This window comes from Leuciscus leuciscus (genome assembly GCF_965113295.1).
Source record: "Leuciscus leuciscus genome assembly, chromosome: 1".
Classification (NCBI taxonomy): Eukaryota; Metazoa; Chordata; class Actinopteri; order Cypriniformes; family Leuciscidae; genus Leuciscus; species Leuciscus leuciscus.
This window is the reverse complement of record NC_138725.1, coordinates 25,521,834-25,549,195: the sequence shown is the minus strand read 5'-3', so window position 1 is coordinate 25,549,195 and position 27,362 is coordinate 25,521,834. Positions and strand designations below refer to the sequence as shown.

Genomic DNA, 27,362 nt, shown 5'->3' with positions numbered 1-27,362 from the left:
ATAGTGTGATTTCCATAGCTGGGAAATACATGGAAATTAATAAAATCTTACAAAGTCATCGGGATTTTTATAATGAATAACATTTTTACTAGTCATGTCAAGCTCTAAAAAAGTTTAACAGGTAGAAATTGCTGGGGAAAAAAAGGCTTTTTGGGAGAATTTTTTTTTTTTAAACAAGAAAAACAGCTTTGGATCAGATTTTTGAATGACAGTATGACACACGAGACTTATGGCTTTTATTTTAAAAGATGCATTGACACAAAAAACTATTTACTAGCAGGTAAACAAAAAAAAAGAAAGGAAAAAATAATGAGAAAGTAATTTGTTTGTTTGTATCTCTTCAAGTGACCATAATAATGGTGATTATTAAATCATCTATAGACTTTTCCATAATCATAATTAAGTCAAACAAATTCAAGAGTCATACATCTCAGGAAAGTTGACATAATTAACACAATTGAAGAAGGATTTACTAGGAAAATTAGTAGCCGTGATTCAAAATAAAAAGAAGAAACTAAACACAGGAACAGAAGACAGGAGCAAATCAGCTCCATCACACAGAACAGAGAGAGGATTTCACACACGTCTGAATATGTCAATTACTGTATATAATATTATATTTAAAGCAATTTATATACAAACCACAAGAAAATGACCGTGAAAAAATTTACAGATTTGCCTTGAAGGCAAATGTCCATAAAATCCATATAAATGAAAATAAATCTGGCCTGTTATTTGTAAAAATATTTTAATCTAAACTTGATGGTGTCACTATTTCTTCAGGGTGGTCAGAGTTTTCACCCCTCTTTTTTCTGAGAATAAAAAAAGAAAAAGAAAACAATAAACAATCCTGAATTCGTTTTTGGTATTTTAAATATTGTTGCAGATTTGCTCAACACTTACCAGTATTTTATTATAAAATTTTATTGTAATTTTGCAGGCATCTCTATTTCCTCTGGGTTCTGCAAGTCCTTCCTCCCTGCAAAATAAAACCATTGACTGACCTCTCGTATAATTCAAAACAAAACCATTGACTGACCTCTCGTATAATTCAAAACAAAACCATTGACTGACCTCTCGTATAATTCAAAATAAAACCATTGACTGTCCTCTTGTATGTGTTTTCAGTCCCGGCGCCATGGGCATTGGGGGCCTCGTCCGCCCTGTTTTTATCAATTGGCTACTGTTATCAAAAGTTATCGTTTTATAACTCCTGAATAAAAATAAAAATGGGTTTGGTCTGATTTAAAAAAAAATAATAATAATTGTAAAAGGATTTGATTGGTTTGTCGATAGTGAGCGCGGAAATGCAGGTGATAAGCGGCCTAATTAAGCGAGTCATTGAGTCATTCGTTCAAACGATTCGTTCAAACGGCTGATTCATCAACAATGAGACTAGGCTTGTTCGACTTGAACCGGCGCTGCACAGACCGATCGGTTTATGACATCAAAGTACCGCGAGAGCGATTCAAAGCATAAGGAGCATCTGCTATCTAATCTCTCTCGCGGTACTTTGATGTCATTCACCGATCGGTCTGTGCAGTGCCGGTTCAAGTCGAACAAGCCTAGATGTTTATGAATGGGTCATTGAATCTTTGACTCAACCGATTCATTCAAAACGCTGAATCATTCAAAACACGATTGAGTGTTGCTGTGAGACGCGCTATGCTGTGATCTTTGTTTGGATTGGAACTATTTTCGCTGCTAAAATAGAACAAAAACAGTCAATATTTCGTCTAATGCTGCGTTCACACCAAATGCGAATAGAGTTTCTGGCGCGAGTGATTTCAATGTTAAGTCAATGTAAAGGTCCCGCGGCGCGAATGAGGCGTTTAACGCGGCGCGGTGGACCAAGGTTATTATAGTTTTGCTTTTTTAAATTAGTTTTTATTTTAATATCGTTTTCAATTTTGCTTTAAATTTAAGTTTAGTTTTAGTTAGTTTCATTAATGGTTTTGTTAGTTTTAGTGTAGTTTTTATTTTGCAAACACATTTCTATTTAGTTTTTTATTTTATTTAGTTTCAGTTTTAGTTTTAGTAATTATAGTTTAGCAGAGCAAACAGAACACTTCCAGGGTAGACCAAAGTGAGACGCATAATTTCAGCAAAGTTTAATGTTTGCCGATATTACAGTTAACTCTTGTGCAGACATCTTAATAATAAAAATAAAAATAATGGTTTGAGATTGAACAAAGCACCAAATAAATGGAACTTAAAAGTATACAAGAAAAAAACGATGAAAAATACAGACAAACTAATTCATATTAAAGATGAAATCTTGTTAAACATCAGTGGTGGAATGTAACGAAGTACAAATACTTTGTTACTTTACTTAAGTACATTTTTCACGTATCTGTACTTTACTTTAGTAGAATCAATAGTGCATACTTTTGACATTTACTTCGTTACTTTTTGCAGCAATTATTATACTTTCTACTCCACTACATTTCTACAACGTTTCGTTACATTTTCGGATCAGTTTTCCCCCTGCCAAAACAGGGATTGAAAAAAATCTCCATGTTTTCGGTGCTGACGCGTTGGTGGCGGTGCCAATAAAGCACCTAAAAGCTGTCACAAAGAACCGGCAAAAGTAATGAATATGTCAAATATAGCAAGGAGACATTTTAATTGTTTATTAATAAACAAGTGTTTTCTGTGTCGGCTGCAAAGATGAGGTTGACGATAGGCCTACTGATACGCGATCTTCGCAGTAGTGAACACGGCAGAGAGAAATGCGCATTTCATACGGATTACATAAGCAGAGAGCAGTCTATTTTCTTTCGTTTTGAATTGTTCTGTTTAAAAGTACACATTTAAAGCTGTCTAAAGATATATTTATCAGGTCTGTGAGGCAAGTAGGATACCTTATACGCTGAGTTTCGGTTCATTTATGAGACGCGCTTCAGTTCACTCGCCGGCGCCTACGTGTCGTGATTATCTATTTTCTACTATATTTACTTCTTATTTATTAAATCCTGGCAATTGGTTGATGAAACATTGATTAAAATTAAGATACAATTAATACAAAACGAAATTCACTTTAAAAAAAGGCTATGTACTTTCTGTTTGAGGTCTCAGTGAAAGTTTTAAAGCAGTCTTTTAGTGCCGCTTTCAGAGCAGTCACGTCTGTAGCATTGTTTTTTCCTCATAAATGGGAACACGAAAAATAAAATAAAATGAATATTTTATGTTCTGTGGAGAGCCAACCCTTCTTCATCCGGTGGGTATTACTTTTGGTTTGCGCAGTGTAATTCACAGAATTACTAAAAAATATTTTGCTACCTAAAAGTTAAAGATTTTTTATGTCCCGTAACGCATGTGTAGCCTAGGCTATTTCCCATTAAATATAAAACGCATACTGATATTTTTCAATATGTATTACAGTTTTTTTCGATTGCTAAACGACAGTGGGCACAACTGGAGTCACGTGCAAAACTCTAACTACAGTCTGCACAGCAGCAGTTCATGTGGACCAAACTCTAGTTCGTTTTTCATTGCTTGAACACAGTTTTCAAAACTCTACACACTTATCCCATGACTTTAACCACAACCTGCACAACACTGTGGATTTACAGCACTTTGTTCAAATGCTAACACACTGCTGTCAAAACTGTGAACCACACATTCAAAACAGAATAGATTTCAGCCTTGTGCCTTTCAAACACTGATGATTGCAATTTCAGCTGAAAGGCTAAGCAGGGGTCAGGTTTTAGACTTGTTAGTGAACACACACACACACACACACACACACACACACACACACACACACACACATATATATATATATATATATATATATATATATATATATATATATATATATATATATATATATATAGGTAGAGCTCAGAAAGATGGATTTTGGAAATGGAACAAGGAAGACGGGTTGGTGGAGGGAGAAGGGTGGCAGGGAGAGGGCGGATGCGTGCCGGATGTGAGGACACGAGTCCAGATGACTGCCAGGGATGGATAAGGCACTCCAGAAGGTTGTTCCACAGGTGCATGGCAAGAGAGAACATTAGATGTGATGTTGATGAAAACCTGTGGCCTGATGCTAGAGAGAGGCAGGATTAGCCCCTCAATTATTTGTTCGAATTACAGTATGTACTTTTAGTTTCTACCCCTTTTTTCTAATTACTGTAATTCCGTAAATTACTACAGACTATTGAAGCAAACTGCTAATTTTCATTTACCTTAAAGAATTGTTATGTTCTAAAAATTTAAATAAATCATGTGAAAGAATGTCACTCTTTTCTTTGAAGAAAATATTACTTTGTATGAAGTCACTGAAATTGTTCAAACTGTAAAGATGAAAAGTTTCTATTGGTGTTTGATGCTAGTGTTTTTACTCTCAGTGTGTTCTGAGTGACAGTGTGTGTTATCTCAGTGAGGGTTGTGCATAGTGTTTGGCTGCACTGAGCTGTTTTGAGCCATGTGTTAAGAGTTGTGTTGCTTGGAATGAGTTTTGCAGGTGATGTGAACTGTTTAGCTCAGGTGACTGTTGGTAGTGCAGACTGTAGTTAGAGTTTTGCACATGTAGCTCCAGTTGTGCTCACTGTCGTTTAGCAATCGAAAAAAAACTGTAAATGCATTTTCTGAGAATTTATATTTCAAGTTTTTACTGCAAATGTCCCGTTTATAACGCTGGAATTGCCCAATATTAAATAATTTATCCTCAACTAGTTTTGTGGTGTAGGTCTACGTATTGTATAGCCTAAGGGGTCGGGTTAGTGTGTGTGTGTGTGTGTGTGTGTGTGTGTGTGTGTGTGTGTGTGTGTGTGTGTGTGTGTGTGTGTGTGTGTGTGTGTGTGTGTGTGTGTGTGTGTGTGTGTGTGATGGGTCGGTTTAGGGTTCGGGTTAGTGTGTGTGTGTGTGTGTGTGTGATGGGTCTGTTTAGTGTGTGTGTGTGTGTGTGTGTGTGTGTGTGTAGTGTCCCGGGACATGTCTCCACATGGATAACAATATTATTAGCAGAAAATCTTTTGTAAAAACAAAGATAATATGCCGCCCATTGATCGAATGCGAGACTCCAGTTCCGTTAACAGATGTTTATTAACACCGTAGAACTAAAAGTTCAGGTAAACAAAATAGACAACATTAAATATTGCAATCGTTACATAAATAACAAAGAATACAGAGTAATACTGACCACTTTAGCCTGCTTATCAACCAACGGCAGAGTACTTTTCCAGAAGAAATCTTCAGTCAAAAAATTTATTCTTCAGCTTATACACAGTTGTAGTAAACACCACGAATCATGGATTATAAAGAATAAAAAAATGAAACTAGACAGGTGTCACTGCTACATGTGCGCTTGGTCTCTGCGCTTTGCTTACGGAGCTTACCGAAGCAAACAGCCGCTACTTCCGGTTTTCGGCATGTCAAAATAAAAGTATGTGCGCATTTCAAAATAAATTCAAAAAAGCAGCTGCATTTACACTCCCACCATCACACAATGTGTGATTCACAACAAAAAATATACATTGTTAACAAATCTCTGGAGGTAAATACACCTTCAAATAAAAAACAAAAACAATGTAATTGAAGAGCTAACCTACTTATTCAGCCTCAAGCAATAGTACTGTTTTGTGTATTGACCTTTCTAAGTAAAGTGGCTTATGTGAGCGTGTGCCTTTACTGTCTAGTGTTGTGTCACTAAGTAACAGTTTGAGTTTTCTGACTCTTCCGTCAGCTCCTTGGAAGACTTCAACTACCTTCGCCAGCTTCCACTGATTTCTTGGTGTGCCATCATCTTGCAACAGGACAATGTCATTCACTTTAGCATTTCTCCTGTCCTTGTTCCATTTGCTCCTCTGCTGCAGATTCAGCAAATACTCCTTTCTCCACCTGGTCCAAAATTCATTGGACAAGAACTGTACTCTCTTCCATCTTTTCTGAAGATAGAGATCTTCCCTTACAAACTCACCAGGTGGTGGTGCGATTATTGACGATTTCATTGTCAATATGTGGTTTGGAGTTAGGGGTTCGGGTCCTAATGGATCATTGAGATGTTCTGTAGTCAATGGTCGACTGTTCACTGTAGCCATCACTTCGTACAGGAATGTTCTTAATGAAGAGCTGTCTAATCTTCCAGCAGACTGGTCTAGGATGGATGTGAGGACATTTCTCACGGTCCGAATCTGCCTCTCCCAGACGCCGCCCATGTGACTGGAAGCAGGTGGGTTCATGACAAAGTTGCATCCCAGCTCTTTCACACGTTCTCGATCCATTCCTTTCATCAATTCTTGGAATTCATTGCGTGCCCCCACAAAGTTTGTGCCTTGATCACTTCGTAGTTGACTCACATGGCCTCTTATAGCAATGAAACAGCGCAACGCATTTAGGAAAGCATCAGTGGAAAGGTCATCCAATACCTCAATGTGGATGGCACGTGAACACATGCAGGTGAATAGAAGCCCATACCTCTTCAGTTCTTTCCTTCCGTCTTTGACATAAAATGGTCCGAAGCAGTCCATACCACTATAGGTAAATGGAGGGGTAGCTTCCATCCTCTCTGGTGGAAGGTCGGCCATTTTTTGTTCCTGATTACACTTTCTGAGTTTTCTGCATTTGATGCATTTGAAAATGAGCGATGACACTTCACTACTACACCCCAGGATCCAAATCCCACTGGAGCGTAATTCATTGATGGTCATTCCACGACCCTGATGCTTCACTTTCTCATGGTAGTGCTTTATCAACAATCGAGACACATGATGTCCTTTGGGAAGGATAGCTGGGTGTTTGACATGAGGGTGGAGTGTTGCTTGTGTCAATCTACCTCCCACCCTCAGGATATCTTGGCTGTCCATGAAAGGGTTCAACTTGTGCAGTTTGGTTGACTTGTTCTTTTGTACCTCTTTCTTTTGTTTAAGAGCCTTGATTTCATCACTGAACGCCTCTTCTTGAACTGCATGGATTATGAATTGTTCAGCATCCATTCTTTCTTCAAGTGTCGTAGCTTCATTGGATCTTGTTTTAAGACCTTTCACCTCCTTTGCAAAACGCTTAAGTCTTGCTATGGCTCTTACGACTCTTTTCCAATCTGACAACTTCTGAAGTCGGTCTGATAGGGACCTTCCCTCATTTGCTTCCGTTGTAAGAACTTGTGCTCTTTTGATTTCTGGGTCGTCCTCGTTGAGTTCTATCTCCTTAAACTTTTCTTCCTTAGGGAGGTCCTTTTGCCACAAGAAACTAGGTCCCGTGAACCAATTAGACTCTACAAGCTCCTTTGCCATGAGTCCACGAGAGGCATGGTCGGCCGGGTTATTTTCTGAGGCAACATATTGCCACTGACTTGGTTCTGTGCTCGATTTGATCTGCTGGATCCGATTGGCTACGAATACATGAAATCGCTTTTCATCATTGTTAATGTAACCAAGGACGACCTTGGAATCGGTCCAAAAGTATTCCTGCAGATCTTCGATCTCCATTTCTCTCTTTAGCAGAGCACTTGTCCTTGTGGCCACGACCGCAGCTGAGAGTTCCAGCCTTGGGATAGTTGTTACCTTCGTCGGTGCAACCCTTGCCTTCCCCATAACAAGAGCGCAATGGACTTCTCCAGACTTCGAAACAACCCTAAGGTAAGAACACATTCCATAGCCAGAAACACTGGCATCGGAAAAATGGTGAAGTTCACACTGTTGAACTTCCTTGGCTGCCAATGGTATGTAGTGCCGTGGTATCTCTACCGAAGACAGATTATGAAGGTCTTGGAGCCATGCTTCCCAACGCGGCCTGAGGTCGTCAGGAAGTGGCTCATCCCATCCTACCTTGTCTTGGCACATCCTTTGTAGAATCTGTTTACCTTTCAAAATGATAGGTGCCACAAATCCAAGAGGATCAAAAATTGAGGCCACTGTTGACAGTACTCCTCTTCTGGTAAAAGGATGCTCTTTTACCCTCACTCTGAACTGGAACTTATCTGAGCTAATGCACCATTGGACCCCTAGAGCCCGTTCCATCTTGTGCTCACCCAAGGCCATGTCCAGATCAGTTGCAACTTCAGCAAGTTCTTGCTTTGGGATAGTGGCAAGAACCCTCTTGTTGTTGGTAATGAATTTGTGTAAGTGGAGTTTACCGGTGTTGCAGAGGTCTCTTGCCTCTCTAACAAGCTCAATAGCTTCTTCTTCACTGTCCAAACTTGTCAATCCATCGTCAACATAAAAGTTGCGCTGTATAAACCTCACTGTAGCTTCACTAAACTTGCCTTCTCCTTCTGCAGCAAGGTGTTTGAGCCCAAAGTTTGCGCATCCAGGTGACGATGCAGCACCGAACAAGTGAACCGTCATGCGGAATACTGACGGTGGAGCTTCCATATTGCCTCTTTCCCACCACAGAAATCTGAGATAGTCTTGGTCTCTTGGTGCAACATGAAATTGATGGAACATCCGCTCTACATCACACATGATGGCTACTTGTCCTTTGCGGAAGCGACACAAGACCCCTACGAGGGTATTTGTAAGGTCTGGCCCGGTGAGTAGATGCTCATTCAGTGATGTATTCTGGAACTTAGCTGAGCAATCGAATACCACGCGAATCTTTCCTGGCTTTTGGGGATGGTAAACCCCATGGTGAGGGATATACCACGTGGTCTGATTGGTTACCTCTGACTCTGGAACCTTTTCAGCATCACCTCTTGCTATGATGTCCTCCATAAAAGCCACATAATCTTTGTGATATTGATCATCTTTCTTAAGCCGTTTTTCCAAACATCTGAGTCTATGTTCTGCACACACTTTGTTGTTTGGCAGGCTTGGTCTCTCTTCCTTGAAAGGCAATGGCATTTCGTAATGTCCATTTGGCTTTTGCTTAATTCCTTCTTTCAGCTTCCTCAATAACTTAATATCTTCTTGCGATATTAGAACTTCTTCACTGAACTTCTCAGTAAAATCTGACTCAAAGACCTTGAGTATATCTGCTGGAGTGATCATTTCCTTGACTTGAGTTCTATAAACAAAATGAACCTCAGACTTGAGCTCAGTAAAGGGCTTGGTAGCTGGCTGAACTTCCTTTATGATGATACGGTGGCTCACACCGATTTCATCCTCATGATCATAATCAACTTCAGTGCTACTGTAGCCGATAATGCTCCAACCCAACACAGACCTTTGTGCATATGGCTGGTTTTCATTGCCCGTGATGACATCTCTGGGAAGTAAGGCTTGTGGACAGTTATAGCCGATTAACAATCCTACTTCACAGTCGAGCTCCGGAGACATTTCATCTGCCAAATGTTCTAAGTGAGGCCAGGACTTTGCGGTTGTGCTTGTGGGTATATGGGATCTGTTTGCTGGTATGTAATCTCTGGTATAGGTTGTTGGGAGTTTGATTTTAGTGTCAGAGCTGATGCCTCTTACTTGTAGTCCTTGCACCTTTTGGCTATTCACCACTTTTGTTTTTGATGTTATCGTGGACACTTTAAGTTTTACTGGCTCTTTCTTGACACCCAATGTATCAGTTGCATCCTTCAGGATGAAGGTAGTGTCGCTCTGACTATCAAGTAAAGCATACACTAAAACTTCCTTGTCTGGTTCCATTGTTGTGGAGACATAGACTGGAACAATAGATGAAGTGTGAGTGCTGCTCTTCTCTTGAACAACTCGGTTAGAGGTAGCTTGCTGTATTTCAATTGATTCAGACGGTTGATTCCGGTCTCCTTTGTTTTCATTTGGCCTTTCTTGTTTTGATTTTACTCCTTGTTCTTGGTCTTTCTTCCCACGATCTTGATGTAGGCATGTAGGGTGGCGTTTTCCACACAAGTCACACACACTCCTGGATGTGCAAGCTCTGGAGTTATGGCCGATCCTAAGGCAGCCAAAACACAATTTCTCCAGTTGGACAAACTTAACTCTTTCTTCAACTGGTTTTTCCCTAATCTTGAGACATTTATGGAGAGTATGGCCTTTTTTCTTGCAAAACAAGCATGTGATGTTTGTCTTCTCAATTGTGTTAGTAGTGAAAGTCTTTGCACTAAAGTTTTGATTCCGTTGATACTTAGACTGTTCTCGTTCTGTTGGCTTTGATCTTTCTTGGTCAGTTGACTTCACTGCATATAATGATGTGATGGGGTTACATGCAATTCGAGCCTCCATGTTGAGAAATCTCACAAAGTATCTGAAGTCAGGGAACATTTTGTGTCCATCTTGATAAATTGTGGCTTCTCTGTTCCAGCGTGAGCTCAACCAATCCGGGAGCTTGCCAGTAATCCTTTGGTTTTCCACACAGTCGTTGAGTGTTTGTAGACCTTGAACATATGGCATAGCTGATTCCACACTGCTCAGGAAATCAACAAACTCACGAAGATTTTCGCTGTCCTTGGGGGCAATTTTATGCCATGTATGTATCTTGTCACGGTATGACTTGGCAACTATAAATGGATTACCAAATCGGTCTTCAAGTATGTCCCAGGCAGCACGATATGCTGTTTCTGTTCCTACAAGGAAATGGCCTTCTATAGCTCTCTTGGCTGAGCCACCAACGTACTTACGTAAAAAGAAGAGCTTTTCTTGAGCTAGTAGGTTCTTGCGATCAATCAGAGTAAAGAAGGAAAGCTTCCAATCATTGTACTTGAGAGGATCTCCTTTGAAAACGTCAGGTTCTGGGATTGGAACTCGATTAGCTGTGATTGCTTCAGCAAGAGTTCTCACAAGGTCATTGGAAGATTCATGTGAGGTTAAAATGGCTTGAGTGGCAGGAGCTTTAGTGGTTGGGGCTTGTTGCATGAGTGGAAGTGCAGTTGGAGTGATAACTTGACTTACAGGGACTTGAGAAAATGTGGCTGGCTGTGGAACAGAACATGAGGTGTACATGGAGGGATATGGAAGAGGGTTTTTAGTAGCTGTAACCTCATGTGGGTGATGGACTTGATTGGGCTTGGCTTGTTGCGCAGAAAGAGCTTGAGAGACTGGTGCTTGATAGGAGGGAAAAAATGGATCCATTAAAGGGTTAAGTGCAAGTGGTGGATCGACAGATTCTGAATAAACCTGCAGTCTTGCTTGAGCTGCAACATGCCCTTTAAGTTCTTCTAGCCGTTCTACTTCTCTTCTTTTCCCTTCCAACTTCATTTTTCTATCAGCACTTTCTGCTATGAACTGAGCTCTTTTTTTAGCACTCTCTGCTTCAATTTCCCTTTCTTTAGCTTCTCTTTCAGCCTTCAAGATTTGATCTTCCACCTCAAGTCTTTGAATTTCTACCTTCTGCTGATGTTGCGCATTTGTTATCTTTATCACCTCTTGCGTAGCCGCAACTTCAGCTGCCGCTTGTTTTGCATTAAGGGACAGGATGGAAGAATGTCTGGATACTTTAGAAGAAGCCTTTGACTTAGCGGTTTGAGCTGAGGAAACACTAGACACTGTGCTGTCAAACACTGACTTAGCATCAGGCCAAGATATGATTTCTGAATCATCACCACTGCGGAAATGTTGTACATTTGTATTTGCAATCCTAGTGAATGCCTGGCATGTGTCATTCATTCTCCGAATGTCAGGTTCAGGACTTGAAATGGCTCTTATTTTGAGGTAAGTATTGTCCATGTCAACTTGGATGGTATTGATTGCATTTACAATCTCATCAATCAGATCATCAGCATCATTATTCTTAATGGACCGTTTTAAGCCATTGATGTGATACTTCCATCTTCTGTACATCCTTACAAAACTCACATTTAGATCCTTCAATTTGTCATCTAACAGAGCTTTTCCTTTTTCAGTGAGCTTTTGTGTGCGTCCAGATTTCCTAATTCCAGGAGGCAATTGTGTATCATTCGCACCAACCTGAGATTGTGTGTCCTGCGCTGTGTCTTCAACTTGCTCATCAGAGTCAGCTTGCTGTGATAGGGTAGTCTGCTCTGCGTAACTATCTTCTTGAAGGTCTCCAAGAGTGACCTCTTCAGTTGGAAAAGTGCTTTCCTTTGAGTGTGACATATTAAATGTACAGAGTCTTAAATGTGTTGAAATTTGAATAAAATATATTCTGTTCTCTAATGTGTGCAAATATGAAATAACATGAAATGTTGAAAATGAAATGAAATGGAAATATAAATCTCTTTGATAACCTTAGCTTAACCTTTGCATATTGCACATCAAACACTACAGTATCATAATAACACACTTCAACGAATGAGCAATAAAAAGGCAATTAAAGTGAGAAAAAATAAATAATTTGTCACAGTCTAAATATGAAAAACTCACTTGTAAGACCAATACTTAGATATAAACTTAAAACATCTTAAATTCAACAGGAAGAATGGTTAATTTTCTTGTCTACTTAGTTTCTTTGATTCTTACTAGATAATCAACTGCAGGAAGAAATAATGTCCACTGTTGCTTTAAGGAAAAAACACAAATGAAACGTCCGTGTGCTATAATGGCAGTACTTGCGCTACTTTCAAGACACTCTTTTCGACGTGCTTGCTTGTTTAGCCTTGTCCACTCGCCCCTTTGGATTCACACGAACAATTCACAAGGTGGCTTCTCCTTTACCGCACGTGGCCTGCTCGTCCATCTTCGTCCGCTCGGAGTCTTCACCGATGCAGAAGTGTTCTACTATGCCGCCCATTGATCGAATGCGAGACTCCAGTTCCGTTAACAGATGTTTATTAACACCGTAGAACTAAAAGTTCAGGTAAACAAAATAGACAACATTAAATATTGCAATCGTTACATAAATAACAAAGAATACAGAGTAATACTGACCACTTTAGCCTGCTTATCAACCAACGGCAGAGTACTTTTCCAGAAGAAATCTTCAGTCAAAAAATGTATTCTTCAGCTTATACACAGTTGTAGTAAACACCACGAATCATGGATTATAAAGAATAAAAAAATGAAACTAGACAGGTGTCACTGCTACATGTGCGCTTGGTCTCTGCGCTTTGCTTACGGAGCTTACCGAAGCAAACAGCCGCTACTTCCGGTTTTCGGCATGTCAAAATAAAAGTATGTGCGCATTTCAAAATAAATTCAAAAAAGCAGCTGCATTTACAGATAACAACAGCACCTTTCAGCCTGTCAACCTTCATGAAAGCATGACATCACCACATTAAAGGTATTTTTGTGCTTGACGGACTTGTTTTGCTGTTGCACCCGCGTCTCGCAAATGAAAGGACATTCTAAAAACGCTTCGCTCAAGTTAAAAGAAGTTCAACTTGCGTCTCATTACCTTGAGTTATTATTTCCCATTCCACTGCCACAGACGCACAGGACAGCGGTTAATCGCCTCGGCAACTTCACGCGTGTGAAGCGCCATTTACAGGCATTTCCTTAAACAGCCACAGGTCAGAATTTCCACCAAAGTAAAGAGCTTATTAAATATGAAAACGATTATTTATTTTTGCTAATTATTATTTTATTTCAGTTAGTTTTTCAGTAACTGTTGTTAGTTTCGTTTAGTTTTAGTTTTTCATGTATTATGAATTTCTAATTTTATTTCAGTTTACGAAAATGTTTTTTGACCAATAGTTTTAGTCTTAGTTTCAGTTTTTGTTTACGAAAATAACCTTGCGGTGGACTCGAATTCGCCTCATTCCCGCGTCCAGTTCGCGTAAATGACGCGAATTGAGTGTCTGGCGCGATACATTTTATTTGGTGCTTTTTGTGCATTCACGCGTTTGACGTGCATTCACGCGTTTGACGCGAATTCGTGTCTGACGCCCGAGTTGAAATATCGGAACTTTGGCGTCTGTTCGCGCCACGTTAACCAATCAGGAGCCTGCTTGCTGCTGTATAGCAATATAGCAGAATATAATATTCAATATAGCAGTTAATTGAGTATCACTAGAAAGTGAGTATAGTGAGTATCACTAGAAAGAGCACCAACAGTGGTATCCGTACCACAGTTTGAAAACATTGATAGTTCATATTTAATATACTGTATCTAACCGAAGACAGATGGACAGGCGCTCTGCAGCTGGGATAGAGCGCCTGTAGTTGGTGTCCTGAAGGGTGATCCTCGCTCCGATGCGGTAACTCTCTCGATGAATGCTTGATCAACATCAGCCATCTTGCAAACAGACAAGCGGATTTCGCCTCAGACGCGCGTCAATTTCGCTTCAAACTTTTGCTTTTTATGCACGTCAATTTCGCTATTGGATGCGCGAATGGATTCAAAATTTTGAATCGTCCAACTAGACGCGGTAGTCGCGAATTTGACGCGTTATTCGCGTTTGGTGTGAACGCACAGTAAAAGGAAAGTGACTTAAAGCCCATGTTGCAGGTTAGAGTACCCAGTAAGCCAATGTATAGAAAAATAATGTAGGAACTATATTTAAATATAAACATATACTTATAAAACGCTATTTAGGCTTCTGGAGTCGTTTTTGTGAGAAATTTTTACTTCCGCATTTGAAAACCGCCGAACCGGAAGTGACGTAACATGAGGTAGAGCGGTCAAAGTAAACAATAGGAAAGCAATGGATCGCCATGACAGCTCGGAAAGCTGGGAGAATTGTAGTCTAAATGTTTATATATATATATATATAACGTATATATAATTCATATATATGATGATATCATATAATTATGAGCCTGAAATGAAGCCAAGTGAGAAGGACAGGCCAGGGTTAGACAGAACAACTGTGAGTTGTGGTGTGAGGAGAACAGGGCGAGAGAACAGTGTTAGCTTATAGATGTATTCACGTTAGCCGACGATATGTACAACACTATGCTCAGATCATAATACTGTACAGATTATTATCATCATGTATCAGGCAATAGCAAAGCTAGTACTTAGACCCTTACCTGCATGTGTTGTGTGTGTCAGCCATTAGGAGACAGTTTCCAGAGGAAGGGGGACTTTATAAAGGCTTTGAATTGACCCATTTGGTGACGATGAATACAAAAAATTATCACAATCACAACTGTCTTACTGTACAAAAACTTTATATGTAGAAACAGCCAACACAAACATTAAAGTCGGTTTTTACAGATTGAAAATGAATTATAGAACATAATATATTATATTTATAATAATAATAATAATAGTGTCTTCTGCAGACTAATAACAAACACATAAATGCAGTACATTACAAGTTTATGTAGGATATGTTAATTAATTAAATTAAGACAAGGCACATTTTGTAAAACAGATGTACAATGTCTGACGGATCCGTGAGCGTCATGTTTCCCGCCGGCGGCCGAACCACATGCTGATGGCGGACCGTCACCGCGGGCGACCCGATGAAGGAGCCGGGACAGTGTCCACATATCGCCGGGATTATAATCATCCGGTCTATAGTGAACGCTACACACTACCGCGTTTTTCAAAGCAGAAGCAGAAGTGAAGTCCCGTCTCTTACCCGGCACAAAACGCACACAGGCACGGAAGATCGCACCGTCCTTTTATTCGGAAACCTGTGGACTCAATGTCCTGACAGGCCATAATTCACAATCATTTACCACGACGATGATTAATTGAAATACAATAAGCACCGAAAACACACTGAATCATGACCGCTCCAACTGAATACCAACCTATCTCTGCACTGAGCGCGAACGCAGAGCCAAACGACTACCTCATGTGGTGTCATATGACGCGATGGTGAAAAAAAGCGTTTTTTCAACACGGTCAAGGAAACTGTCACGTTTTCTATTAAATTTGTGCCCTTATGTCTTGCAAAACAATTTTTAATCCTGCATTTACTTTTCATATGGTATTTTCATACAAGGTTATATTAATAAAAAAAAAATAAAAAAAACCTGCAACATGGGCTTTAATATTATTGGTTTATTGAACTGTCATATGAAATCAGTGTCACATTTTCAATCGTGATGGTATTAAGCACACTTAACTGCCAGTTTAAATGTTCTTGGAACATGACCTAAAGATAAAGACGAGTTAATAATATTGAGGAGAGGATCTTCCACTACAGGTAACACTGAAAGAAGTGTTACCTGTAGTGGAAGATCCTCTCCTCAATATTATTAACTCGTCTTTATCTTTAGGTCATGTTCCAAGAACATTTAAACTGGCAGTTATAAAACCTCTCATTAAGAAACCACAATTAGATCATAATAATCTAGCAAATTATAGACCCATTTCAAATCTTCCATTTATGTCTAAAATATTAGAAAAAGTGGTGTCCGCTCAACTGGGCTCTTTCTTGCAACAAAATGAGATCTATGAAAAGTTTCAGTCTGGATTCATCATCCTTCTGCAGTGTGTGCCAATCCACTCAATCTGAACGGCACACACACACCTGGACACAGTATGAATGACCACGGGACTTCACTTCAGCAGCAAAATGGACATGATAACACCACTCCGCCACAACAACCTCTGCTCACGGACACAATCTCAGCTGAGCCCTGCCCACAGAGCTCACCACAGACAGCCATATCAGAACTGCTTGAAGATTCAGCACCCAAGGACGACTTCCTGGAAAACAGCCAGGGAAGCCAGGACAGCATATTACAGCCTCCTATAACACCAGAGCAACAGCCCCTTTCACCAGACACTTTCTCCCTCTCCCCTGCAACGCCATTACTGTGCTTCTCACAGAAAATGGAAGAACTGGTGCATGCTGGAACCAGACTATCCCACTCTTTTGCTGCAAGCCCCCAGATACCAACTAAAAAAAGACAGGCACCACTACCACCAAAGCCTGCGGGCCCAGCTCGCCCTCCCCCTCCTCCTGTGAGAGCTCTTCGGCCTCTGCCACAACGCCAGGGCCCACACCCTCCTCCTTCTGCTCGAGGTGAACCAAAAACAACTGATACCAGCTCTCAGTGATATGTGTCGGGTCCCCGTTTTGATAACAGTAACTTTCTCAAATGTTTACAAAACAAGCGGGAACCCAGTGTGCCTGTATCTTTCTCTATTGCTGTTCTATTACATGATAGAAAGTCTAAGGCCTTCAATAGCCGTACAGCAAACCCAACTAATCTGGTGCCTATTACACGTCAAACTAATATTGCTGTGGGGAAAAGTAAGTCTGTTAAGTTAGCTCTTTTAAACATTCGCTCACTTAAAAATAAATCACTTCTAGTCAACGACTTAATAACCACAAACAACCTGGATTTTATGCTTCTAAATGAAACCTGGCTAGTAGACAGCTGCAGTGCAACAATCCTCAATGAAACATCCCCTCCTAACTTTACTTTTATGAGTGTCTGCAGAGCTGTTAAGAGAGGTGGGGGTCTAGCTGCTCTTTTTAAAGATATCTATCAATGTAAGCAAATATCATTTGGGAATTACTTGTCTTTCGAATATCTGGGTATTGTGTTAAAAGGTGCTCCACGCATTTTACTTTTCATTATTTACAGGCCTCCAAAATACTCTCCAGCCTTTGCTGAGGACTTTACAGAACTGTTATCAACAATTACCTCAGAGTTTGACTGTTTTGCCATTGCTGGAGATTTTAACATCCATATAGATAATGCAGAAAACAATATGGCCAAAGAAATCAAAACTGTTTTAAAAACTTTTGATCTGACTCAGCATGTACATGGACCCACACACAATCATGGACACACTTTAGATTTACTTATCAGTAAGGGTCTAAACATTTCATCGATTGTTATTAAGGATGTAGCACTGTCTGATCATTTCTGTATTTTCTTTGATATATTGATCTCTCCTGCCACTGAAGCTAGATCTGTGTCTGTCAAGAAGAGATGCTTAAATGAGAACACTAGTGTCCTATTTATGAAGGCTATATCCTTAACACCAAGCATATCTGCAGACTCTGTTGATTTTCTCCTTGATTCTTTTAACTCAAAAGTTAAAGGTGTAATTGATGATATTGCTCCTGTGAAAGTCAGGAAGAAGAGTGGCAGACAAAAGGCACCTTGGAGAAACTCAACAGCAGTGCAAAATATGAAAAGACAATGCAGAAAAGCAGAGCGCATGTGGCGGAAGACAAAACTTGTAGTCCATTATAACATCTACAAAGACAGCCTTCATGCTTTCAATATGGAACTAGGCAAAGCTAGACAGACTTTCTTCTCAAATATTATAAACAGTAATTTAAACAACACACGCACTCTTTTTGCTACTGTAGAGAGACTGACAAACCCCCCAAGCCAGATTCCCAGTGAAATGCTCTCAGACAGCAAGTGCAGTGAGTTTGCTTCTTTCTTCTCTGACAAAATCAATAATATCAGAAAGGTGATCAGCACATCCTTGACTTGCGCTGGGGTCAGACAGATCAAACCACCTGAGAAAGTAGTTACTATGTCTGATTTCAAAGAAATTGATGGCAACATTTTGGAAGAAACCGTACAGCACCTTAAAACATCAACCTGCGCTCTTGACACACTTCCCACATCGTTTTTCAAAAGTGTGTTAAACAGTTTAGAAGCAGATCTTCTAGAAGTGGTAAATGCTTCACTTCTCTCTGGGAGTTTTCCAAACTCCCTAAAAACTGCAGTTGTCAAGCCCCTCCTGAAAAAGAGCAATCTGGATAAGACCATATTAAGCAACTATAGACCAATCTCAAATCTTCCTTTCATAGGTAAGATCATTGAAAAAGTTGTCTTCAATCAGCTGAACAAATTCTTATGCTCGAATGGATACTTTGACAATTTTCAATCTGGTTTCCGACCGCATCACAGCACAGAGACAGCGCTCATAAAGATAATAAACGATATTCGCTTAAATACTGACTCAGGCAAATTATCAGTGCTGGTACTACTCGACCTCAGTGCTGCATTTGACACTGTCGATCACAACATACTTCTGGACAGGCTGGAAAACTGGGTGGGGCTTTCTGGGATAGTCTTAAAATGGTTCAGGTCATACTTAGATGGGAGAGGTTATTATGTGAGTATAGGAGACCATAAGTCTGAGTGGACATCCATGACATGCGGAGTCCCTCAAGGCTCAATTCTTGCGCCACTCCTGTTTAACCTGTATATGCTCCCAATGAGCCAAATAATGAGAAAGAACCAAATCTCTTACCACAGCTATGCAGACGACACACAGCTCTACTTAGCCCTATCGCCCAACGATTACAGCCCCATTGACTCCCTGTGCCAATGCATTGATGAAGTCAACAGTTGGATGTGTCAAAACTTTCTTCAGTTAAACAAAGACAAAACTGAAGTCATTGCGTTTGGAAACAAAGATGAAGTTCTCAAGGTGAACGCATACCTTCACTCTAGGGGTCAAACAACCAAAAATCAAGTCAGGAATCTTGGTGTGACACTAGAGTCAGAGCTTAGTTTCAGTAGTCATGTCAAAGCAATAACTAAATCAGCATACTATCATCTGAAAAATATTGCAAGAATTAGATGCTTTGTTTCCAGACAAGACTTAGAGAAACTTGTGCATGCTTTCATCACCAGCAGGGTGGATTATTGTAATGGACTCCTCACTGGCCTTCCCAAAAAGACCATAAGACAGTTGCAGCTCATACAGAACGCTGCCGCCAGGATTCTGAGCAGAACCAGAAAATATGAACATATCACACCAGTCCTCAGGTCTTTACACTGGCTCCCAGTTAAACTTAGGATTGATTTTAAAGTATTATTACTGGTATATAAATCATTCAATGGCCTAGGACCTCAATACATTGCAGATATGCTCACTGAATATAAACCCAACAGATCACTCAGATCATTAGGATCATATCAGCTAGAAATACCAAGGGTTCACTCTAAGCATGGTGAGTCTGCTTTTAGCTATTATGCCAGCCGCAGCTGGAACCAGCTTCCAGAGGAGATCAGATGTGCTCCTACTGTAGTCACATTCAAATCCAGACTCAAAACACATCTGTTTAACTATGCATTTACTGAATGAGCACTGTGCCAATGTTCGTCCGACTGTTTGTACTGTATTTTATTTTTTATTTTTCTAAACTGTTTTAATTATTCTTATTTCTTTTTATTATTTTAATTTCTTCTATGTAAAGCACTTTGAATTGCCATTGTGTATGAAATGTGCTATATAAATAAACTTGCCTTGCCTTGCCTTGGATTCAGACCGCATCATAGCACTGAAACTGCGCTCGTTAAAATCACAAATGATTTACTTTTAGCTTCTGACCAAGGCTGTATCTCAATACTAGTTTTACTTGATCTTAGTGCTGCGTTCGATACTATAGATCATACATTACTCTTAGATCGACTACAAAATTATACTGGTGTTCAAGGACAAGCACTAAGCTGGTTCAAATCATACCTATCTGACCGCTACCATTTTGTCTATTTAAATGGAGAAAAATCGATCATAACTCCAGTAAACTATGGAGTGCCGCAGGGATCTGTATTAGGCCCTCTGTTATTTTCAATATATATGATGCCACTTGGAAATATTATAAGGAAACATGGAATTAGTTTCTATTGTTATGCTGATGACACTCAAATATATATTTCATCACGGCCGGATCAAAACGCAAAATTTTCCAAATTGACAGAGTGTGTTAAAGATATAAAAGATTGGATGACCCGTAATTTTCTTTTATTAAATCCAGACAAGACAGAGGTAATACTTATCGGTTCAAAAAAACGCCCACAAAACCTCGCACAATACAACTTTAACATCATAGGATGTCCTGTTACTTTATCCTCTACAGTAAAAGACCTGGGTGTCATACTCGATTGCAACCTGTCTTTTGAAAATTATATTTCATATGTTACAAAAACAGCATTTTTCCACCTTAGAAACATTGCTAAGCTACGTAATATGCTATCAGTTTCTGATGCAGAAAAGTTAGTTCATGCATTCATGACCTCGAGACTGGATTACTGTAATGCTTTACTAGCTGGTTGTCCTGCATCCTCAATAAACAAGCTACAGTTAGTCCAAAATGCCGCCGCTAGAGTTCTTACTAGATCAAGAAAATATGATCATATAACACCGATTTTATCATCACTGCATTGGTTACCTATAAAGTTCCGTATTAATTACAAGGTATTGCTACTGACCTATAAAGCCCTAAACGGCTTAGCTCCAGTCTATTTAACGGATCTTTTATCACCCTATAATCCATCGCGCTCTTTAAGATCACTAAATTCAAGGCTTTTGGTCATACCTAGGATATCCAGAACCACCAAAGGAGGGAGAGCATTTTCACATTTGGCTCCAAAACTCTGGAATAGTCTTCCTGATACTGTTCGTTGCTCAGACTCGCTCTCCCAGTTTAAAACTAGATTAAAGTCGCATCTCTTCAGCCAGGCATTCATATAATCCTACAGTTCAAACTACAATCCGGCCTCTAGCTCATAAATGCCAGAGGAGAACTGGCCCCCGACTGAGCCTGGGTTCTCCCAAGGTTTTTTTTTTCTCCATTAGGTCACCTGATGGAGTTTTAGGACACCATTAGGTCACTTGATGAAGTTTTTCGGTTCCTTGCCACTGTTGCCTTTGGCTTGCTCAGTTGGGGATATTTTGGGGATATTTAATTTAATTTTATCAATCAATAAATTCCTCTTGAAACAAACTTTGTTGTATTATTTTAATTTAATACTGTGAAGCTGCTTTGATACAATCTGTATTGTGAAAAGCGCTATACAAATAAACTTGACTTGACTTGACTTGACACTTGGTCGTGTGATGTTGCTGAACTGTATCATATGTTATAAATATAAAAACTCCACATTATGATTTTTTACCGCAGAATGTTAACAGAGTTTCTTTGTGTGTGCTACGTTCATAGACTGTTATAAAATTGCGCTCATTTGTTTCGATTATGGGCTGCGCGAGCCTCAACAGCGCAACCTTGTTAAGCTCCTTGACCACTGACTGAATCCGAAACTTTCATATTCGTTTTTTTCGTATTCGTCATTCGGTGGCTCTGAATAGTCAAAACACCTCTCAAAATACTTGCTACGGATGTGAAAAACACGGAAATTTAAACACGGAAATTTGAACCCGATCCATTTTTTTAATTTTTTTTATGACAGACGAAAGTTTCGGAAGCAGTATGTATACATGGTTGACACAATGTGACGTATTTATTTTTAACGTGCGAAAATTTCGGAAGAGGACCTTTAGCATCAGTACATAATACATAATATATTATTATGCACTATCCATCATTATTGTAATGATCATTAGCTGGAGTGCCCTTGAAAGCCACCAGAGGGCACTCCACATCAGCCCTTCATGATTCACTCACAACTACATTTCCCATATCTCACTGCCCGGACTCCTCATCCCTGATTGCATCCACTGTGTCTCATTATCTGGTTTAGCACACCCCATATAAGCCTGGTTCATCCTATCACTCACTGCGAAGTTTTGTATGTTGTTACACTGCATTTCTGAGTGTTTCCACTGTTGTCTATGTTCCTGGTTCTTGATATCTGCCTGTGTCCTGGTTTTTCCGTTCCTGTCTTACCTTCTGGATTTGTTTGTTTGTATGGACTGACTGCCTGTGTATGACCCTTGCCTGGATTTGGATTATGATTTTGGATTACTCTAATAAACTGATGTTCCAGATCAGATGAGTGTGAATGATCAGATCGTGTGCGGCTCAAAACTCACCAGCTCTTCTTGCACAGATGATCTGAAGAAGAATCACAGTAGGAGCAGCAAACACTGCGATCTCAACAATAGTCACAATCACTGCAGGAAACATGAGAGGAAGAAGAGAAACTGTACATGACTGAAGTCAAGGGTATTCAACTATCAACAGTTATTAATCAATCAAAACGTCTCGGTTACGTATGTAACCCTCGTTCCCTGAGTAGGGAACGGAGACGTTACGTCGGATGACGACGAATGGGGTTTCGCTTAGAAAGCCTGTCATCTTCGAGTATATAAAACGAGCCTATGGCAATGAAATGCCATGGGTCTGCGGAATTTGCATTGCGTAACTCCGCCCCACCCTGGGGGTATATAAGGAAGTACGCTGCAACATGCAGATATGTCTTCGCTGAGGAGCCGAGACTGAACTCAGGCGTTCCAGCGGTACAGCGGAAGTGGCAGGGAGACGTAACGTCTCCGTTCCCTACTCAGAGAACGAGGGTTACATACGTAACCGAGACGTTCCCTTTCGTTGTCACTCCGAGTTACGTTGGATGACGACGAATGGGGTTCCCAGTGAAATCACGCCACCTCTCGACTGTCTTCCAGTGCCCTGCGTAAGTCTGAGCTCCCTGTCGTGAGACTGGCACGGACGAAGGACTCCTACTTAACACAGGAATACCAAGGTACACTGGGAAGCATATCTCAGTGGAAATATGCCATCATGCCCAACCCGAAGGGGGGGACTTGGAATACACATATGACCCCGGAGGGCTGCATACGGAGAAACACTGGGGTGTCCAACTGCAGGTTGAATATTTCAACCCCAGGGGTGGCAAGGTGGCTTGCCAAGGGAAAGACACATGCTCGAAGAGGCTTACAGTGGAAATACACATGTGGGGGTCGCCCAGAGGGGGAACCATGCACATGGAGGCACCTAGCCAAGCGCGAAAGCTGCCGGTGGCATGACTCTGGCGTTGACGTCGTCAGTGCTGGAGGAGACTCAGGGCTTATTAGGCTCACCTGAGAAAACATCGCACGAATCCCGTCCGTGGAGAGGAATGGCGAGCAAGCGAAGACACCTGAGCAGAATCTATACCGGCTAGTTGAAGCGAGTACATGAGAAGAAACTGGCTCCACTCGGAGATTATAGAATCTCGCGAATGTGTTAGGTGTCGCCCAGCCTGCAGCTCTGCAGATGTCTGTTAGCGAGGCGCCATGCGCTAGAGCCCAAGAGGATGCCACACTCCGGGTGGAGTGGGCCGTCACACCAAGGGGGCATGGTCGACCTTGCTGCTGGTAAGCCAAAGCAATGGCGTCCACTATCCAGTGAGACAACCTTTGCTTGGAGAGAGCCTTTCCCTTCAGTTTCCCACCATGACAGACAAAGAGCTGGTCAGAGGTCCTGAAACACTGCGTTCTGTCTACGTAAGCACGAAGGGCGCGTACTGGACAGAGCAGTGCCAAGGCTGGGTCTGCCTCCTCCAAAGGCAGCGCTTGCAGGTTCACCACCTGGTCTCGGAAGGGTGTGGTGGGAACCTTGGGCACATATCCAGGCCGGGGTCTCAGGATCACGTGAGAGTTAGCCGGCCCGAACTCCAGGCACGCTTCGTCAACCGAGAATGCCTGCAGGTCCCCTACCCTCTTGATGGAGGCCAATGCAACCAGGAGCGCTGTCTTCATCGACAGGAACTTAAGCTCCACTGATTGCAGAGGCTCGAAGGGAGCACTCTGCAGGGCAGTTAAAACCACTGAGAGGTCCCAAGAGGGAACGAGAGGAGGGCGAGGAGGATTCAGTCTCCTCGCTCCTCTCAGGAACCTGATGATCAGGTCGTGCTTTCCAACGGACTTACCTTCGACTGCGTTGTGATGTGCGGCAATGGCGGCAACATACACTTTCAGGGTGGAGGGAGACAGCCTTCGCTCCAACCCTTCTGCAGGAAGGAAAGCACGACACTGATCGGGCATTTTGTGGGTTCTTGATGTTTAGAAGAACACCAGTTGACGAAGAGGTTCCACTTCAACGCATAGGCATGTCTCGTGGACAATGCTCTAGCGGAAGTGATGGTAGCCACCACCGCTGGTGGTAGGGTACTCAAGCCTACCTCGTCCCGTCCAGGAGCCACACGTGGAGGTTCCAAAGATCGGGATGAGGGTGCCACAGGGTGCCCCGTCCCTGAGAAAGCAGGTCCTTCCTCAGAGGAATAGGCCAGGGAGGTGCTGTCGCGAGGAGTACTAGTTCTGGGAACCAGGTGCGGTTGGGCCAATACAGGGCAACCAATATCACCTGCTCCTCGTCCTCCCTGATCTTGCGCAAGGTCTGCGCAAGAAGGCTCACTGGGGGAAACGCATACTTGCGTAGGCCCCGCGGCCAGCTGTGCGCCAGTGCATCCGTGCCGAGCGTGCCCTCGGTCAGGGAATAAAACAGGTCGCAATGGGACGAGTCGTGGGAGGCAAACAGATCTATCTGAGCGTCCCCGAACTGATCCCAAATCAGCTGGACCGACTGGGGATGGAGTCTCCATTCTCCAGCGAGAGCCCGAAGCCGAGACAGCTCGTCGGCCGCACGGTTCAGCTCTCCCGGGATATAAATGGCTCGAAGCGACCTCAGATGCTTCTGACTCCATATGAGGAGGTGGCGGGCGAGTTGCGACATACGGCGGGAGCGTAGACCACCTTGACGGTTGATGTACGCTACTGTGGCGGTATTGTCTGATCGGACTAGTACGTGTTGACCCCTGAGCAACGCCCGGAAGCGGTGCAGGGCAAGGCGTACAGCCAGCAACTCGAGGCAATTGACATGCCAAAGGCGTTGGGGACCTGTCCAGGAGCCCGCGGCAGCATGTCCATTGCACATGGCGCCCCAGCCCGTGGTGGAGGCATCTGTTGATACAACAACATGCCTGGAAGCTCGTTCTAAGGGCACACCAGCCCGAAGAAAACTGAGGTTCAACCACGGGGTCACTGGGACTCGGAGCGTGCCGTGTTGCCATGCCCACCTCGGGACTCGATCGCGAAGCCAAAGCTGAAGCGGTCTCATATGAAGCAATCCGAGCGGCGTTACTGCGGCTGCGGATGCCATATGCCCCAGGAGCCTCTGAAAAAGTTTCAGTGGGACCGCACTCTTGCCCTCGAATTGACGAAGGCAAGTCAGCAGTGACTGCGCGCGCTCGCTCGTAAGCTGCGCGCACATGGCGACCGAGTCGATATCCATACCGAGAAAAGAGATCCTCTGCACGGGGCAGAGTTTGCTCTTCTCCCAGTTGACCCGAAGGCCCAGACGAGCTAGGTGCCGGAGCACTAGGTCCCTGTGTTCGCAAACCTGGTCTCGAGAGTGAGCTAGGATCAGCCAGTCGACAAGACAGTTCAGGATGCGAACCCCGTGTTCCCGTAGAGGAACAAGGGCTGCCTCGACGACCTTCGTGAAGACACGAGGAGACAGGGCTAGCCCGAAAGGGAAAACCGCCTGTCATGTCACTCTCATGACAGGGGCATTGCCACCGACCATAGTGAAGCGGACTCCCCTGAAGCGGGGAGGAGACCGTGCGAACTGAATCGCGTAGCCGAGCCTGATGGTTCTAGCGACCCAACGGGACAGTCTGGGAAGCTCCCAAAAGCTGTACCAGCGGGGTCAAGCGAGCCAGACGTACACTGGTGGTGCAGCGAAGCGGAATGACCGGCCCAGACGTGGGTGGCATAGCGGCCCGGTGTGGGGGCACGGTCATTAGCCGCGCCCTGCCAGAGGAGGCCAGGGGAGGACCAGCGTCCCACGGGGGCGTACTCTGGCAGGGGTCTGGCGACAGAAGGGGACGAGAGTGGCGAGGCTCGTGAGCGGCGCGCACTGTCATCCACAGCCTCTTGGGGCTCGGAGGAAGGGGGCATCAGTTCTTGAAATAAGAGATTCTCCCGCGGCCCTCCACCGGGGGACGGAGTGGCCCTGCTACCAACTCCTGAAAAGTATTATGGATGCGCGCGCTGTGATCCCAACTCACAGATTAGTTATCAAAATGCCAAAAAATAGTTTACAGCAAAGTAGAGGATAGTCAAGTCACGTTTATTTATATAGCGCTTTTTACAAATCATAGATCGTTTCAAAGCAGCTTTACAGAGTATGTAACACTCTTTATTTAGGCTTTACTTTAGCTCTAGAAGAAAATAGTGTCATTGTCCATATTGTACAAGGTCATTTAGGTTGTGAAAATCATTTTTAGTTCATTTATATACAGCGTCATCGTCCAGCTCAGTTCAGTTCTCATTATAATGGTGTCAATGCAGAGAGATCAATAATATTGTTGTAAATTAAGCATACTGACCATTTCAGTTTTATGAATGTTTACTTAATGCACTTACATTTTTATTTACAAAATACTATTTCAGTTTTATACATGTTGTAGCGTCTACATTTTTAGTTAAAAGTGTTCAGTGACACAAATAGCTTTGCTAATAAATTGGAATGGAAGTTTTTATTTTTCTGCTGAGTTATCAATATAATGTGATACACACACCAGAATACATCAGGTGGTGCACAGCAAGTGACAGTGACTGTGAGAGCAGAACATGAGTGTGAGGACGAATAAAGCATGTTGAAACTAACTCATTCACAGACTCCATGCCAGACCAGCTCTAGTAAAACATTTTTATGTAAGTATATTAATATTTAACCCTTTCTCGTGAGTTTAAAGAGCATGTAGAAATGTGTTTACCTGTGAGAAGTGAGCAGAGAATGATCAGTCCCAGCAGACACAAATAACTCTTTTCAGCCATTTTCTGTTTCTGTCAGTCTTCCCTTCAGTTTAACATCATCAGCCCCTCAGTAAAAATGGTTCAGCAATACCTTGACTTCATGTGTAAAGCTTCTACTCAACTGTATGAAGCAACCAGCTAAAAGAGAGAAGAGGAACTACCAACAGAATCCACAGCCATCATCAGTGTAAACACGAATCAGAGGTTATCAG

General features: G+C 42.1%; 1 long non-coding RNA gene across 1 annotated transcript; it reads right to left on the bottom strand.

Moving 5' to 3' along the window:
• Positions 1 to 222: 222 nt before the first annotated feature.
• On the bottom strand, positions 223 to 27,362 carry LOC309503231. The gene is made up of 4 exons (XR_014207574.1): positions 27,111 to 27,362; positions 22,426 to 22,506; positions 904 to 979; positions 223 to 812 (listed from the first exon to the last, which is right to left on the bottom strand). It is a non-coding gene; the product is annotated as an uncharacterized lncRNA (long non-coding RNA).